The sequence below is a fragment of the Chiroxiphia lanceolata genome, chromosome 4 (assembly GCF_009829145.1).
Source record: "Chiroxiphia lanceolata isolate bChiLan1 chromosome 4, bChiLan1.pri, whole genome shotgun sequence".
Lineage (NCBI taxonomy): Eukaryota > Metazoa > Chordata > Aves > Passeriformes > Pipridae > Chiroxiphia > Chiroxiphia lanceolata.
The window spans coordinates 66,748,769-66,765,477 of record NC_045640.1 but is presented as its reverse complement, the minus strand read 5'-3'; the positions used below and the strand labels follow the sequence as shown (position 1 = coordinate 66,765,477).

Sequence of the window (16,709 nt, the reverse complement as noted above, 5' to 3'; positions counted from 1 at the left end):
AATTTAAAATTAACTGTATGACCAAAATATTCCATTGCTGCTGTTAGATGACTAACTCAAAAGGTGTATTTTCTACAGTTTCTGCTTTCATGTCACATAATGTAATTATTGCATCCAACAAAGTATGGTAAATGTAAGCTTTGTAATTAATTTACATCAGTTAGAACCAGTGAACTTCCATAAATTTGTTCCTTCAGAGAGTGGACATATGGAGCTAAATGGTTAAATGTATCTAATTTATGGAAGCAATCTTATGGATGACATACCTGAGCTCGAGAAAGGATGGAGTGTTTCAGTCTGGTTGATTTTTGCTTTTCTCACCTGAGGAAGTCTCCAAGTGAATTGTTGATTATGTAGCTGCTGAGATGTGGCACTACTCGATTTTCCCTATCAGATCTTCAGGGGGATGTGAACCTTGTTTGCTGTAAGCAGGGAAACTCTCAAACCCTGCAAAGTTGCTGCTGCAGCAGCAAAATCCTCTTCCCTTTCTTCAGAGAAACTCCCATCAAGAGATCTGGAAAAGAGGGAGGCATGAGCATAGGGTGTGCTAACTACACCTCCAGGGTTCACTTCTGTACTCTGGTCCTCTCTTTTTTTTTTTTTAACAGGGCTGATCAATCAATGTACTCAGGGATTTCCTTTTAAGATTTCTTCTCAGTTGTGTCCTCATTAAATATCAGTTGTGGCCATCAGCCCTTGAAATAAACAACCAAGGTATAAATGGAAGGGGTAGTGTTTGGTACTAAAACTACCTGATGCTTTTTCAATACAAGAGTGTTTCAGTTGCTATTTTGCAATCCAACTGCAACTCTCTCAGTGCAAGTTGCTATGCCAGATAGGATTACCCTTACCTTTTTTAGTCCTTCTTGCTAAACAACAGGCAGAAACACTTCCTAAAAACAAAACTGGAATATATATGCTTTCATCTGGCTGAAAACTCTGCAGGGCTTTTGCATTATTTTGGCAGCCCTGGTTTGTAGGGAGTCTGTGAGAGATTGACTCAGGGGGTTTGCTCTTCTGGGAGCTTCCATACTATTTTTTTGGTTTTTAAATTTGGGACTCACATGCTCAGATGCTTTAGAGATGCAGGAGTCAAAACCTTAAGACTGCTGTCCTGTGGTGAAGCAGACAGCCCTGAAATGGAGGGGAGAGTGTTTGTGTGTGTTTGTGTCTGTTTTAAGGGGTTTTTTTTGGGTTTTAGGGTGTGTGTTTTCTTGGAGGGGTATTTCCTTGTATTGTTATGTGTTGTGGCTTAATTCCAGTCAGCACCTAAGCACCAAACAGCTGCTTGCTCACCCCCCCATGCACAGTGGGGAAGAGAATTGGGGGGAAAAAAATAAACCTTGTCAGTTGAAATATGAGCAGTTCAATAATTGAAACAAAAAAGTATAATGCTAATAACACTAATTAATAGTAACATTAATAATGAAAAGGAGAAAGCAGAAGCAATAAAACTCAAGACAAACAAGGATGCACAACACAGTTGCTCACCACATGCTGACTGATGCCCAGCCTATCCCCAAGGAGTGATCAACCCCTCCCAGCCAGCTCCCCCCAGTTTGTACATTGGGCATGACATTCTATATTGTGGAATACACCTTTGGCTTGTTTGGGTCATTTGTCCTGACCATGCTCCTTCTCAGCTTCTTGTATACCTCTTTACTGGCAAGGCCAGTGACACTGAAATGTTCCCAATTACAACAACTGAAATATCCATGTGTTACCAACATTATTCCCATACTGAATCCAAAACATAGCACTGTACCAGCTACTAGGAAGAAAATAAACTGTATCCTAGGTGAAACCAGGATATTATGTTGGGTTTTTGTCTTTCACCTACAGCTCTGGAATTGTTGACTTGGGAGCAGGGGAGAAAGGGGTGAAAGAAAGCAAGTTCTGGAAGTAGAGTTACATAACAGGATAGGGGTTGGCCAGGAACCAAAGGAGAGGATTGATAAGGCAACTCAGGCAACAGAAAGGGATGGAAGGAGGAGGACACCAGAATTAAATATTGAAAAATTAAAATGGATTCAAATAAGATCACTGAAACTACAAGGTCTAAGCAAACATCTTAGGTATGCCACAGAGCAGAACCTCAGTGTTGCTAATGTAACTCATCTTCCACTAAAATGTTTCTGCTGCCACGCAGCTCCTCATAAAATCCTTTTGCAAGCCTTATGAAGGGGCTTTTAGCTGTTTTTAGGGGGAAAAAAAGCTTATTTCTTCATAAACAGATGTCCAGATGTTTTGGATTTACGTAAGTAAATATCAAGTACCATTGTAATGGATGTAATAAAAATTTGACTCGGAGTAGTTTACCTTATTCTAAACTAGACTAAATTCACCAGCTGATCTACTTTAGGTTTGTTCCCTGGACTTGCCTTTTTTCATTGATGCACTGATTACCTGTTTGTGACATGTAGTAAAATGCAAACAGCACTACAATATTACAAGGAACATGATGCTGTGTTGTACCAGGTGGCCTCTCTGCTGCATTTGGGACAGTTCCACAGTGCTGTCAAACAGCTTTCTCTGGCTAAACAATGGAACAGGTCTTTAAAAAATAATATTTAATAACTATTATAAATAATTTATTAATTTTATATATAAACTTACTGTTTTCTGCAGATTTTCTTTGAAGTCTTGGCAGCTGTGTTTGACTGTGGCTCTGAAGGCCAGGCCTTCAGACCTTGGGTGGGTCCCTAGGATGTGGCACATGGCTTGAGCCTACTCTTGAGGTTCTCCAGTGATCTGCTGGTTAGAGGCACAGCCCATCTACCTGCATATTCTGGAGCTGAAATGTCCACCTGTGGAGGTCGCTGTCGCTTTTAAATCCTTTATGAAAAAATAAAATAGTTGTGGGGCGGAACTGGAATCATTGCAAAGATTAGGGATGTTTCCCAGTGTTGCACTGTAAAACATGATTTGTGATGTTTTAAGAATAAAATAATATGCTAGAAGGGCTTTAATTTCTCTTTGTGTCTGTTGCTACTGCCTCTGGGGTTACATGGGTATAACAGAGCAGAGTCCAAACAAGAAAAAACAGGGAACACATTCTCTCACAATAAACATACTGTGCTTCCATGAATTATGTACATTCTCAAGGTCACCATGACATTGAGCACAAGTGAAAGCAGAGTATGTTCCAGAAGCCTGTAACACTTAAGCAAAATTCTTTTTCTTCTTGGTCAAACAGTGTTGATACTAAAACACTGTCTAAAAGTCAGACATGAGTTTTTACCCTAGATGAGCTCCTGGAAATTGCTGTGAAATAACTTTGGATAACAAAGGCCTGCAGGTCTTGTTAATATAATTAAAATGTAACTGTTCCAAGTACTAAAAGTTATTTCAATAATAAAGGCAAATTCTACCCCCCTCAATAAATCAAGGCTGAAAAGAATTTGAAAAATTTTGAAAACTCCTGCAGAAATATTCTCGAAAAGAATCTAGAGTTTCTCTTGTTCTTGCACTTCTTCCTTCTACAAAGTAATTTCTATTTTGTTTTATAGGAAGTTCAATGAATTTTGGATTTCTACAATAGAAGAAGAAACAATGTGATGAGAAGTCTACCTCTTTAACTCTTCAAAAGTAAGATAACTATAACTGCTGCTAGGATAAAGTTACAGCTCCGCTTCAATAGTGAAAACTAAATAAGTTGGTTTTATCTTTGTTAAAATTACAGTGTTCTGCCCCCCTCCCCCAGCATCCCATTTCACTTTTTTTAGAGTCCTTTTTCAGTAGAAACCCTGAAGAACTGCCAATTTGGCTTCAGTTGTGAGTGATAATTACAGATAACTGTGTTATGATCTTGGCTGAGACAAACTGGAAATGGCATTGACATCTTACAAATACCTACTGTTTAGTGGCTTTTGAGATGCTTAAGCAAAAACCCAGCTATGTATTTTGAATGCAAGCAATGAATAAGAAGGAAATGTGGCATAATCAAACACTACAAGCCATTTTTAAAAATTTGAAGCATCAAGTCATTAATACAAAAATAAAGCACCCTCAGTCTTAAAACTACTAATTACAGGTAACGTGGGAATCAGTGTATAATTTTGTAGTTTAATAAGTATCAGATGGTTAAAATGGAAGGAATTCATGAATTCTTAGCAAATAATTCTCCATATAATTCTGATGTTTTGCATTTCTTCTTACACTATAGTATTGTGCTAATGAGCTTACTAAACTCAGACTAATGATGAATTTTCAAACCTTTGTTACAGATCATTGAATGTATCTGAAAGGTCACTGCATCACTGGACAGAAAGCTCTGTAAGGGAGAGTGCATATGATATTTTCTAGGTCTGCCCTCAGCCATCCCAGCTGGATCCAGGAAGAGGAGGTGAGATAGTTACTCGGAACTTGCAAAATTGTGCAACATACTGTTATATTTTAAAACTGTTTTGGAACTTGGGGGTCATATGATGTTCCTGGTGTATAATAAGGATAAAGACAATAACAGTTACTCATTCTCCATGTTTTTCTACAATCAGAGCTGGCTGCTTTTCTGACTGATGACTGTGCTTTTCTTCAAGAGAATTTGGAAATATCCCTTTCCTTCAAGATAAACTTGCAGTTTCAGGGAAGAGACAGAGGTGACTGTGCTACAAAGAGGTTTTTGGATTCTAGGAAACATGGTCAGATACCTTAATACAGGATCGGGTATTGGTGGAGTGACTGTTTTCTCCTCTAGAGGATTAAAGGAGGAAACATCAGTTGCAGGTCATTGTCTGTATGGGTTTTGGATATTCCCTTGCCTCTATCCTGCAGCATTTTACACTTAGCAGTCCAAGCTTTGATTGAATTGGCCAAACTGCTGTCTCCCAACACACTTTCTAAACGTTTTGTTCTCTATATAATGCACCTCATCCCTTCTCAGGATGATACAAACCCATCCATCTCATTTTTAGGTGTTTCCAGTCAATGTGTGTTATTCCTTTCCTTATGTTTTCCCTGGTTAACTCCACCATTCAACATGTTGCATGTTCCTTTATCTAGGTGCTCTCTGGGTTCCTCCTGAGCAGTGTGACTAAGCCCTGCTTGCTCAGCCTACCACCACCTGCCAAAATCTCCCAAGTGTTCTGTAGCTCATCTCCCATCTTCTTGTGCTTCCCAAAATCTGTTGAATGGTAGGACCTTTCACTTGCTCCTCACCCTCAGTTTGAAGCAGGGGTCCATGAGCTGGAGAAAGCAAATGCATAGTGTAGGTCTTTGATTGGAAAAAAGAAACAAAAAACCCCAAGTAAAACAAAGTATCAATGATTAATGGATATCTAAGCATTCGAGTCCACTTCTGACTCCAGGCAGCTACTGACTAACAGTTTCAAGCATATCCTGGAACCAGCACCTTAGAAGATGAGTGGCTGTTTACCAAATACCTAGTGCCTTTTCTTTTCTTTTTCTTCTGTACCAGTGTGTTCTGGGATATGAGCCTTTCTCTCTGTCCCGGTGTATTAGATCATATCTCCTTAGCACACTCGATTTCATCTTTCACAAAGTGGTTGAGGTTGGAAGATGTCTCTGGAGATCATCTGGTTTCATGCCTTGCTCAGTGCAGAAGCATCTAGAGCAAGTTGTTCAGAGCTGTCCTGTTGTATTTTGGATCTCTCCACAGACTGAGACTCTGTAACCTCTTTGAGTAATGTAGTCCAGCATTTGACTACCCCAACAATTTAAAAAAAAAAAAAAGGCAAGCGAACATTATAATAAAACTAATTAAAAAATTAATGAGTTAAAGTAGGACTTTTTGTAGAACTATGTTCCTATAATTCAGTTTTTGCCTTGTGCACTGTCACTGCGCCCTGCTGAGAAGTCTGTCTCTGTTGTCTTTGCTCAGACCCGTAAGTATTTATGCACTATGATAAGATTTCCCCAAAGCTTGCTCTTGCCCAGGGAAAATAGCCCTATCTCTCTCAGCCTGTTCTCCTGTATCAGATACTACAAGCCTTTAATTGTCTTAATGGCCCATCTTTTTGGTTCCTCTGCCGTATGTGCGTGTCTCTCTTGTACTGGGGTGCCCAGCACTGGTGCCAGCAGTCCAGATGTGCCTCCCCGACTGAGTATAGGACAGTTCAGCCAAATTAGTTGCCCTCACTATCTGTTTACCTAATCAAAACTTCATTGGAGCTATAATGAGGCATTTGAGCAAACTGACCTGGGTTAGGGCACCTGAATTTGGGTGGCTGAGAAACATGCAGTTCTGCTGCAGCCTTGGTAGAAAAGTAGAGAAAGCAGTGAGGGTGAGGATGTTCTGGCTCAGGAAGCTGGACCTTAGGGAGAAATAAATCTGTGCTGGGTCTGTAAAGGATAGTTACACTACTGAGTATTTTTTCTGTAATGTTCCATAGGTACCCAATAAAAACAGAAAATAAAAAAAAATTAGTTTAAACCTTTTTAATAAGCTAGAAAGTATAAATTGAATATCCTGTGGTTTATGACTATATTAAATGCAATTATATAGCATTACCTGCAACATCAAATGCAGCCATAAAAAGCACTTTAAGCATCTCCACAGCAATAAAGGTATCTAATGTGTAAGAGAGTGAATAGTAATCAGCACATCACCTATGGACCAAGGTCTTTGGTAGTCAATGACCTTTTAGCTGGAATATGTAGAAATACTTAACTGTGTTAGTTTCTAGTCTTTTCATAAAACCTCATAGGCTGTACTGAATTCCCACAATTAACTGCCATCTCCAGAGTATAACTAAATTACTCTGTACTTAACTGAGCTAAATAACACATGTTTATCCAGATTTACTCTTCCGGCCCTCTCCCATTATGCCCTCTTCTATTTCAAAAGCAAACAGTTCTACCTTGCCATTTTTTAGGAAGATAAAACTGAACCCAGGCATTCACTCCAGTACTGTGTTGAACTTTGGTTCTGCTGGTAGGTACATAACTTATTTAAATAAGACTCTTCATATACTTGGATTACTAGTTCCATAAACCTTCTATGTAGAACTACTTTAAAATGCTGTTAAGGCATTTTTCAATTTTATAATCGAGATGGCAAATGAACTTTCTTGTGTAGATGGCAAAAATACTCATTTGTTGGACTAAGAACTAAGAAACCTATAAATGTATTTAATTTACAGAGTCACTGGGTATACAATTTGGAATTTTAAGCAGAGTAAGAGTTTATGCAGTGCACAGCTCAAAACTGATTCTTCTGTTTCTCTTTTTTTTGTGTGTGCCTGAAGCAGGTGGAAGACAAATTCTATATATATGTATTTTAATTTTACTGTAGAATAAGCTACTAATTTTGTATTCAGCAAATATACTGGATGGGATGTAATCAAATTCAGCTTTTGGAGCCAAATGACTGCTGTTGCATACCGAGGTATTTGTGCCTTCTCTAATTCTCTGAAGCATTTCAATGTTTCCCATTCTTCATAGACTTAATTCTCTTTGGGAATCTGTAATAAACATGCAGTGTCTTTACTAAGCCCTGCTAAGGTAAAACTGTCAAAGCTTATTACCATTCCCAATTTCTGTGTTTCAATTTGAATACATCTTTATTTCATATGCAATCAATATTCAATATTTTCACATGCAAAGAAGTGTTAACTAGCTTGCAAAATCCTGTATTTTGTTTACTTGTGGTTGGTGGTTATGATTTATACACCCCAAATCCAATCCCTTCATAAAATAAAAAAAATCTCAAGAAACAGCTTGGTTCTCCAGCTGTATAAATTAAACAAACTGCAGCTGACCTAAACCTTTGCATCAGGGGGTCTCTCTCCTCTGTCTCGCATTTCTTGTGTCTCATGGTTGGTGATGTTTTAGGTCAAGCTTGGGGAAGAAAGCCTGAGTTGAAATGAGCCGTTGGTTGTGGAAATGTAATGTAAATTCACACCACTTCACTGAAGAAACTGCCCAGTGCGTGAAAGCAATATTCACTTCATCACCTCCAGTGTTCTCTTTTTGCTTGTGCACTAAGAATACTGACATTTTACTCTTTATCCACAAAATATATTTCCCTGGCTAGGTTTCCAGCAAACTACTTTTCTTAAACACTGCATAAAGCTTTTGGTTTAGTCAGGTAAACCTTTGTTATGTCTGATACTTATTTTCTTGCTGAAGAACTTAAATATGAAATTTGCTGAAGGAAGAAAACTATTGCATCCGTTGTCACCTCTGCTTATGCCTTCCAGCCTCCTGTTGTGTGTTGCACAGCATTATCATAATGCACATTGAACATGACTCTTCTCCTATGTATGGAAACCTTAACTCCAGCGAGATGGATTCATTATTGGCACAGGAAAGGTCAGACAGTTGCATAAAACAATGTTACTTTTTCAGGAGTATGCATTGAGGAAGTTTTTCCAAGTACATTATTGTCATTTGTTTCATTACTGGAGCCCTTAGAATACCAGCAAAATGCAGCTGACTTTCTGTATGAGCCTGTGGAAAGCCTGGAAAAATTGTTATGTGAAATACCTGTAAATTGTTTCTGTCTTTCGCAGTCAGTGTCTTTATTCTGTAGCCTAGGGGTGGTGTTTAACTATTGAGATGATATGGTAGTAGTTGTTTTAGAGAATAAGTAGTTGAATTCCTTCAGTCATAGGCATAGTCAAATTCAAGTCATGGAACAATGGGCTGTGTTCTTGGTTTGTAAACCTGTGCTAAGTTATACTGGAGAAAAATTGACTGTCTGTCTTTCAGCTACATGCTGTAGTTATTTTTGGTATGTACAAATTTTGTCTGTGAGAAACCGTGAAAACGACTTTGATGTTAGTACCGGTATCACTTCAATCTGCATTTATCTTCCAGAATATATACATATATAATTGTCAAAAAAGACAAATTTATTTGAATAGACAGCAAGGTACAATCAGTTAAGTATCTTAGTTAAGTAAATTATATGTATTAGTTAAGTAACTTTTCATTGCAGTAGAACAGGTCGTTGAATTTCCTGATGTGAAAAAAAGCACAAAGCTAACTAAGCAGTTAATAATGAAATATTGATATGGCTTGAAGTTAATCTAAAACAGACTTCATACAATCATGGAATGGTTTGATTTGGAAGGGACCTTTAATGGTCCAACACCCCTGCAATGAGCAGGGACTAGATCAACTAGATCAGGCTGTTTAGAGCTTCATCCAACTTGATCTTGCATTTTTCCAGGGGCAGAAATCCCTCTCTGGGCAACCCGCACCAGTGCTTTGCCACCTTTGTTTTAAAAAAACTTCTTTATATGTAATCTTAAGTCAGTGCTCCTTCAGTTTAAGACTTATCTCTACAGGCCCTGCTAAAATGTTTGTCCCCGTCTTTCTTATAGGTCCCCTTAAGTACTTAAGATCTCTCCAGACCCTTCTCTTCTCTGGACTGAACCCCCTTCTTTCAACTTGTCCTCACTGGAATTGAACATATCTCCTTTCTTTCCATTTCTCACGCTATGGACAATAAATGAAAGTTTCTGTTAAAAAAGAAAAGCTCTCCAAAGCTCTCTCTTCAAAGTTGTTAAAAAAAAAAAATTTGGTGAGGTTCCTCTTTCCTCATGCAACTTGTCTCCTGCTAGGAGAGCAGTGATTCTCCCCATGGTTTCCTCTCCACTCTGATGATTCCACTAACCAGAGGAGACATGCCAAAAAAGTTTTGGGGATTTCCAGCAATACTGTGATTTGGTTCTTGCTGTTTCATAGGCTGACCAAACTCTACACAGTTTTAAAACCAGTGTAATGAAGAGTTGTACAAATGCATTGTTTAATTCTTGTGTTGCTCTTGCTCGTCTGTGCCTGTGGGATCACTGCAACTTCTCAGGGAAACTGAGCAATTGGGTTGATTGTATCCGTGGTGGTGGTTTCCAAAAATACTTTCTGATTGATTGATTTAATTGCAAGTGATTAGAGTTAGGATGTCCATTTAAAGTGTGAAAAGACAGTTTATAGCTTAATCACTTTTTAAAACACATCTTAATTAGGAAGTGACTATTCCTGTCAGCAGTGTTGTTTTTAATTACAAACAACCTCATGTGTTTGTATTTTTTATAGGTATTACAAATTATGGTATGCAAGGCATAGCAGGCACAAAATGGAAACAAATATAATGTAGGTGTTAGGCTTTACTCTACCAAATTCAGATTCACTGTGATAACGTGGAACAAAATAAGCTTTTCATGGAGAAGGTGAAGGAAGGTTGTAATTTGTGTTGGTTTTTGGTTGCGGAGTTTTTTGTTTGTTTCGGTTTTTCTTTTTGTTTTTTTGTTTGTTTGTTTTCTTTTAAACCTGCAGATGTGTGAACTTCTCTGTTTTATCCAATTCCATACTTGAAGATATAAGGCAAATTTTATGTGAGTATACTTATTTAATGACAATTTATGATGTAAGGATGAGTACTTAGATACGACTGTAGTGGATGATGTCCCTGCCCATGACAGGGAGGTTGGAACTAGATGATCTTTAAGGTCCCTTCCAACCCAAACCAACCTACGATACATTCATGTTAAAAGGAAGGTGTTTAGCAGATCATGGCAGTAGTGCAGGGGAGCGGAAATCTGGGCTCTGTTCCAGTGTCCTTCCTCTTCTGCATCTCTACCCTTTGGCAAACTACATATGAGTGGCTAAGCCTCCTCTTTCTTTAAGACTGTAGAGGGGAGGAAGGTAAAAGGGAAGGCACAGTGGAAAAGACTGCAGCAGAGAAGGGTATCTGAACTGGCCCTATGGGGTAATTGCTGTTGGAATTTTGATTTTCTTACTTGTACAAGAAGAAAGTAATTATTTATGGTCAAATCTAGGGAATGAAATAATAGCCTAGAATAGGTGGAATGCCATTCAATCCTGACAATTTTTAATAGTAATAAGTTTGGGGTTTTTGGTAGGGGATCTATTCTATACCCTGTACTTAGCATTGTGGATATTTGGGAGAATTGCTGAGGTATCATCTTGTCAGATTTCAGGTATCTTTATTCAAAGGATGTTTTCAATATTAAGGATATTTTCAACATCAAAAATCTCCTTGTATTGCAGATGGTATTGCTTCCCTATTAGCTTATAGTCCTTACTCGTTAAAAAAAAAAAAAAAAAGGAAAAAGAAAAAATCTGCCCCATAACCTTTTCTTTAATTTTAAGATGACTAGCATATGCTATCTGTCCTAAGGCGAAGTAAGTGTACAAAGAAGATAAGAGGCTTTAGTTTTACATCTAGAAAAATTGGGAAACAAAAACCCCTCCCAGTGGGAGAGCAAGGTATAAAGCTGACCTCATCTAATTTATCTGAAGGTATGATTGAAGCCTTTTTTGTTAGATGGCTCTTTCCCATCACAATGTGCTCTTTTTACCTTTCCTTGATTTATCTTACATCTCTGTTATCCCAAGGTGAAAATGGGGAATTTATCTTCTACTGAAGACAACTTTTTAAAAAGAGTCTGAATCACTAAGGCCAAGCCCAGAAGCAACTGGAGGCAATTAGGAACACTTTCTTTAAAACTCGCACCCAACTTACACATGCTTAACTTGGGAGATCAGAGAGAAATATAGCTAGAGGACAGCGGGACTAATAGTTACCAGATCTAACAAACCATAAAGGTGTTCACTGGAGAATTGTGGCAATATTGACTGTGTGTTCATTAAGGACATGACTGCCACATGATGAAAGCATTACTCTGCTGGGAGACATTTTACTACTTAAAATGGCAGATAAAGTTACTCACTGCTTTCTCCTGTCGGTAAAAAAAAAAAAAAAAAAAAAAAAATTAGAAAAAGTGCAAAACTTGTGGGACTGAAAGTATTCCTGGGATGAAGTTTTCAGCGGTCTCCTGCCATGCTCTGCAAAGAAGTTTAATCACCACTTCCAGAGCTTGAAATCTATCAAGATTAATAAGTAGTAATGTCACTCCTTTCATTCTTGATGACTAACAGTAACAACCTCTTATATTTAATGTATCTGAAACAGAATTTGGTGTCGTTACAGCCATGAGAAGTAAATCACCTTTCAGTGAGACTAATTTTCTGAATTTCGCTGTTTCTTTTTCACTCTTTTCTACTTACTTCTCTTTCAATGATATTGTTTCCACATCAGAGACATCGTGTCTTTTAGTCTTTTAACAATGTATTCCATTTGTTTGTTGTTTTTTTTCTTTTAGTGGCTGTGGTTTACAACCTTAGAGATCTTTTCCAATATTAAAGATCGAGTCCAACTGTTAATCCAGCACTATTGCGTTCACCACTGTCCCTAGGTACGACATCCAAATGTCTTAAATACCTCCAGGGATGGTGACTGCACCACTTTCCCTGGGCAACCTGTTCTGATCCCTGACAACCACTTTGATGAGGATTATTTCCCTAATATCCAACTAATACGTCCCTGTTCTTCCATTCTGGCACATGCAACAAAGTGCATGAAGTCTTTAAATGAATTACAAACAAATCAGGTGGCTTTGAATTTTGTGTTAATTGATTTTAATGTTTTCAGTGCTCTTTGTGTCTTTAAGCTATTCTGTAGAGTGGGGAAGCAGAACAGACTTGAGATGTTACAGGGCACCCTGAGTGAGGGGATTCAGTAGCTCCACTTGTTTATTATGGCACTGATACAAAGTAATCTGGAGGTCATTTTTGCTTTATTTATAACATACTTTTGTGACTGCCAGGTCTGGAATATAACAATCCTCTGAGGAGAAAAAAACACTCCCTTATTCTTTTTGCTTTCTCATACAAGCAGAGAGAGCAATTCCACAGTTAAATATACATATTTGTACTTTGAGCCTTGAATGCTCTGAGTTAGTGCTCTGAGAGTCAACTTTGTCACTCATGTTTTCATGGTTTCATTTAGCAACAGTGAAAATATGTCTACCAGCTAAATGAATTAATTAGTTCCCTGAATATTTAGAGCCAAGCAAAAGTCCAAGCAAATGACTGTAGGCTCAACAAGATCACCAGCCTTCCATTTGTTGTATTATTTTCATATGTTTTTTGCCCGTTTCCCAGTTCAGACTGTTGAAAACTCCAGAGGGAAAGTTAAAAAGTGTGAGGATTGTCTACATCTGTTTGAGTCTGCTGTGAATTAAGATCTTACAGCTGTGCCTAGTCCTCAAAACACAATTCTCTTGGTTTAATCAAGTGAATTGAAATTTTCACTCAAAGGTGTAGGAGTGCCAATGTTGCTCATTCACATATGGCAACCATAACTAAACCAATATTCACATTTATATGAAATCACTGAAGGCAATACATAATGCTATATGAAAAATATTAAGTTGTATGTCCACTGTACATGAACAAGCTGCTTAATACTGCATTCACAAGGTGTCTGGTATTTTATAATAATTTACAATAGCTGTAGGGTGGGTTAAAATATAGTTTAAAAGCAGAAAAAAAATCATCCTTTCTGCTACGAAGTATTGCAAGCTTTATTCTTTTCAAAAAAGCAACTTTTTTAAAGCATCTGTAGAAATAAAGGAAACTTGCTATGATAGGTATCTGTATTAAAATAAATTGCACATTTTAAAGGAAAAGGAACAACAGTTTTATACTACATGGCAAGAGGAAAGAAGTTCAGTACAACTAAATGCTGCAATCTGGATGTGCTACCAGGTGATGCTGAAGGGCAATTTACTTGATTGAAGTTGTGGACTTGTCACTTGACTGAGAATTTGGAAATTACCTACATATTGGGCAAGGTAGTATCTCTGGTTTCTTGAGATTATAAGGGAGATTTTCTGGTTCATAGGTAAAGGTTCAGCCTGTCAGCACTGCAAGAGTGAGAGATAAATGGAAAACCCAATGATTGAATGTATGAAATGGTGGTGTGGTTTGTTTTTGGTTTGGTTTTTTTTGTTTGTTTTTGGTTTTTGTTTGTTTGGGTGGTTTTTTGGGTTTGTTTGGTTGATTGGTTTGGTTTTTTTGTTGTTGTATCCTTTTTAAATAAGCTTTTTTATTTTTTTGAGAAACAAATCTTTTACTGATTCTGTAATGTTTTTAGGGTCCCCCTTGCCCAAAAAGAGGTGGAAAAAGCTTTCAGTTCTATTTCCTGTTTGACTAGTTAGCCAGTTAAATAATATCAGAGTAGTTAAGAGGTGTGAGTTAAAGCACTGTAACTCTGAGCCAGGACCAAACATGCCAGCCTAGCTCAAGTGAAAGGTAACATATACCTGCTGCCTTTAGCAGCAGAGCATAAGAACAGCATGGAAAAGAGCTGAAAGGTTTTCAAAGAGGGTCATTCCCCACCCCTGACACTGAACTTGTCTATCTCAGGTCTTTTAACCTCAGTAGCTGGTTTTGTTTCTGTTTTGTTTTTGTTTTTGGTTTTGTTTTTTGTTTGTTTGTTTGTTTTGGTTGTTGTTGTTGTTGTTTTTCCTGTCCCTATTAGTTTTTCATCTTTTCTGTCTACTTCTATAAGTAAAAGTATGCCTTCTACATATGCTCAAATCAACAGTGCTGTGTTTTGGTCTTTTAAACCAACCAACAAACAAAACCAAAAAACCCAAACCAACAAAAAAACCCCAAAAAACAAACAAACAGAAAAACAACAAAAAGAAGGAAAAAAAAAGGAGAAGCAAAGGTATGGGAGGGTAAGTGCCATGCAGTGGAAGAGTGTGGAGCCACCACTAATCCGTGCTGTGCGCACTGAATGCTTGAGAGAGCCTGGGAGATTGGTGAACAGCAGAATGAAGATGAGGAAAAACCCAACTTGCTTGCCAATGGTGTAATTAAGTGCTATTTATCCTTTTTACAATATTTACATTGGCAATGCTTCATTAGGGATTTATGACCATCTGTCTTACAGATTTATTGTATATATTGTGGATTTTGCGATTTAAAATTGCTTTGGAGCTAGAACAAATGCCTCTGCTGTGCATATCCCAACACCTGAGGATAAGAAAAGTTTCATGAACCTGCTTACAGCACTTCACAAAATACTGTCTGGGCTGATGTTATACTGATGGTCAGTAAACTGAGCCAGGAATGTGGTAACACTCAATACCATTCTGATTTGCCTATTTTAGCAGCACAGAGAAGAGAGACCATTTGCAACTGTTACCTGGGTGCATCTTCTCCTTATTTAGCCTTAAAACACTTTTTTTACTGACCCTCTTTCAACAAAGTTCTCATGTTTAATCTTCCCCTCCCACCCCCAGTACATACCTCTCTGCCTTTCCTATTGCTCACTGTTTTTCTGTGGATGCAGAATACTGCAATACAAATGAAATTCTGCTCTGACCCCAAGTAATTTTCCCCAGAGCATAGCCTGGGAAAAAGAGTGAGGGTAATCTTCCCCAGTGAGGGCAAATCAACATTCTGGGGTAGAAGCAGGAGTCTGCTGGTTTGCTACTTGAGTTTATTGTGCAAAAGCTCAGAGCCCATCTCCCATAATACGAATCGAGCTTACCCAAAACGGTTTTAATATCTGTCTACAAACCATAGGTTTGTTGGTGTGTGCCTGGGGATGAACACCCCAACAGAAGGAAGCAGTAATAGCAAATTAAACAATGTGGAAACATTATCATAAAATGGAGTGCAGCAAAAAAAAATTTAATCCACTGAAGCCTTTGAAATGACGAGAAAATGCTTTTGTTGTAGAAACATCAAGAAAATTCAGAGATATCCAGGACTTTAGGCCTTATGCTTGCTACTCCCTCAGGATGAGGCACACAGGACCCTGACTGGGAGGACAGCTTTCCCCTATCCTTTTATGCATTGAAGTGTTTACCTGTTTCTTTGCAAGTAATTTCAGGATTTAGGCACTTCTTTGTTCCTGAGTGGATTTTGCCAGTACTTAACAGGAGATGAAAATCCTGTGTTGTTTTTTTTTTCCTCCTACCTGTAATAATAATATCTGTTCTCCCAAGGTGATACTTGAAAAACAGTACAGATCACCAGTGTGGATTAACAGAAATTAATCATGATAGAAATAAGTCTTGCATTAAAGATTTGTATTGTGAAACCAAAAAAAAACTATGCAAATTGAGAAAAGCAGCAAATTGGACCCATCTGTGTTGTGAAGTCTTGATTTGTACTGTCTTTGATGTATTGAAGTGATCCCATTGTGGGAATGTTGTGTCTGTGCTCACTCTAAATCTTAATTAGTGTTAACTTGCCTACACATAGATAAATTTTTAACTCTTTTCCCCATTTCTATTTAGATGACTTTTTATTCAGAAGCACATGAGAGTTGAGTTTTATCCCATTTCACGAGAATGTCAAAATGCTGCTGTTGTTCCAGCTCCTTCCTTAAATGATCAACACCACCTATTTAATTTTTTTTTTTTTAATTCTTGTCAGAGAATGAATAAAGGCTCTACTCGGTAAATTATGAGGAGTGACTGAGGGAACTGGGGTTGTTTAGCCTGGAGAAAAGGAGGTTTGGTGCTTACTGCTCTCTACAGCTCCCTGAAAGGAGGTTGTAGTGAGGTGGGGGTTGATCTCTTCTCCCAAACAACAAGTGGCAGGATGAGAGAAAACCACCTCAAGTTGTGCCAGGAGATATTTAGATTGGATATTAGGGAAGATTCTTCACAGAAAGGGTGGTCAAGCATTGGAACAGGCTGCCCAGGGAAGTACTTGAGTTCTGATCCCTGCATTGAATAATTGGAGGTATTTTAAAGGACATGTAGATGTAGCACTTTAAGGACATAGTTTAGTGGTGGATTTGACAGTATTGGGGTAATGGTTGGAGGTTATGATCTTAGAGGTCTTTTCCAAACTAAATGATTCTGTGATCACATCTCACTTGACCCTAAAGCTTTGCCTCCCATACTACTCTCACT

The 16,709-nt window shown here is 38.0% G+C and overlaps 1 long non-coding RNA gene across 1 annotated transcript; it reads left to right on the top strand.

Moving 5' to 3' along the window:
* Positions 1 to 2,634: 2,634 nt before the first annotated feature.
* LOC116786490 lies at positions 2,635 to 4,521 on the top strand. Its single transcript, XR_004356958.1, has 3 exons — positions 2,635 to 2,815; positions 3,510 to 3,588; positions 4,227 to 4,521. It is a non-coding gene; the product is annotated as an uncharacterized LOC116786490 (long non-coding RNA).
* The last annotated feature ends 12,188 nt before the right edge of the window (positions 4,522 to 16,709 follow it).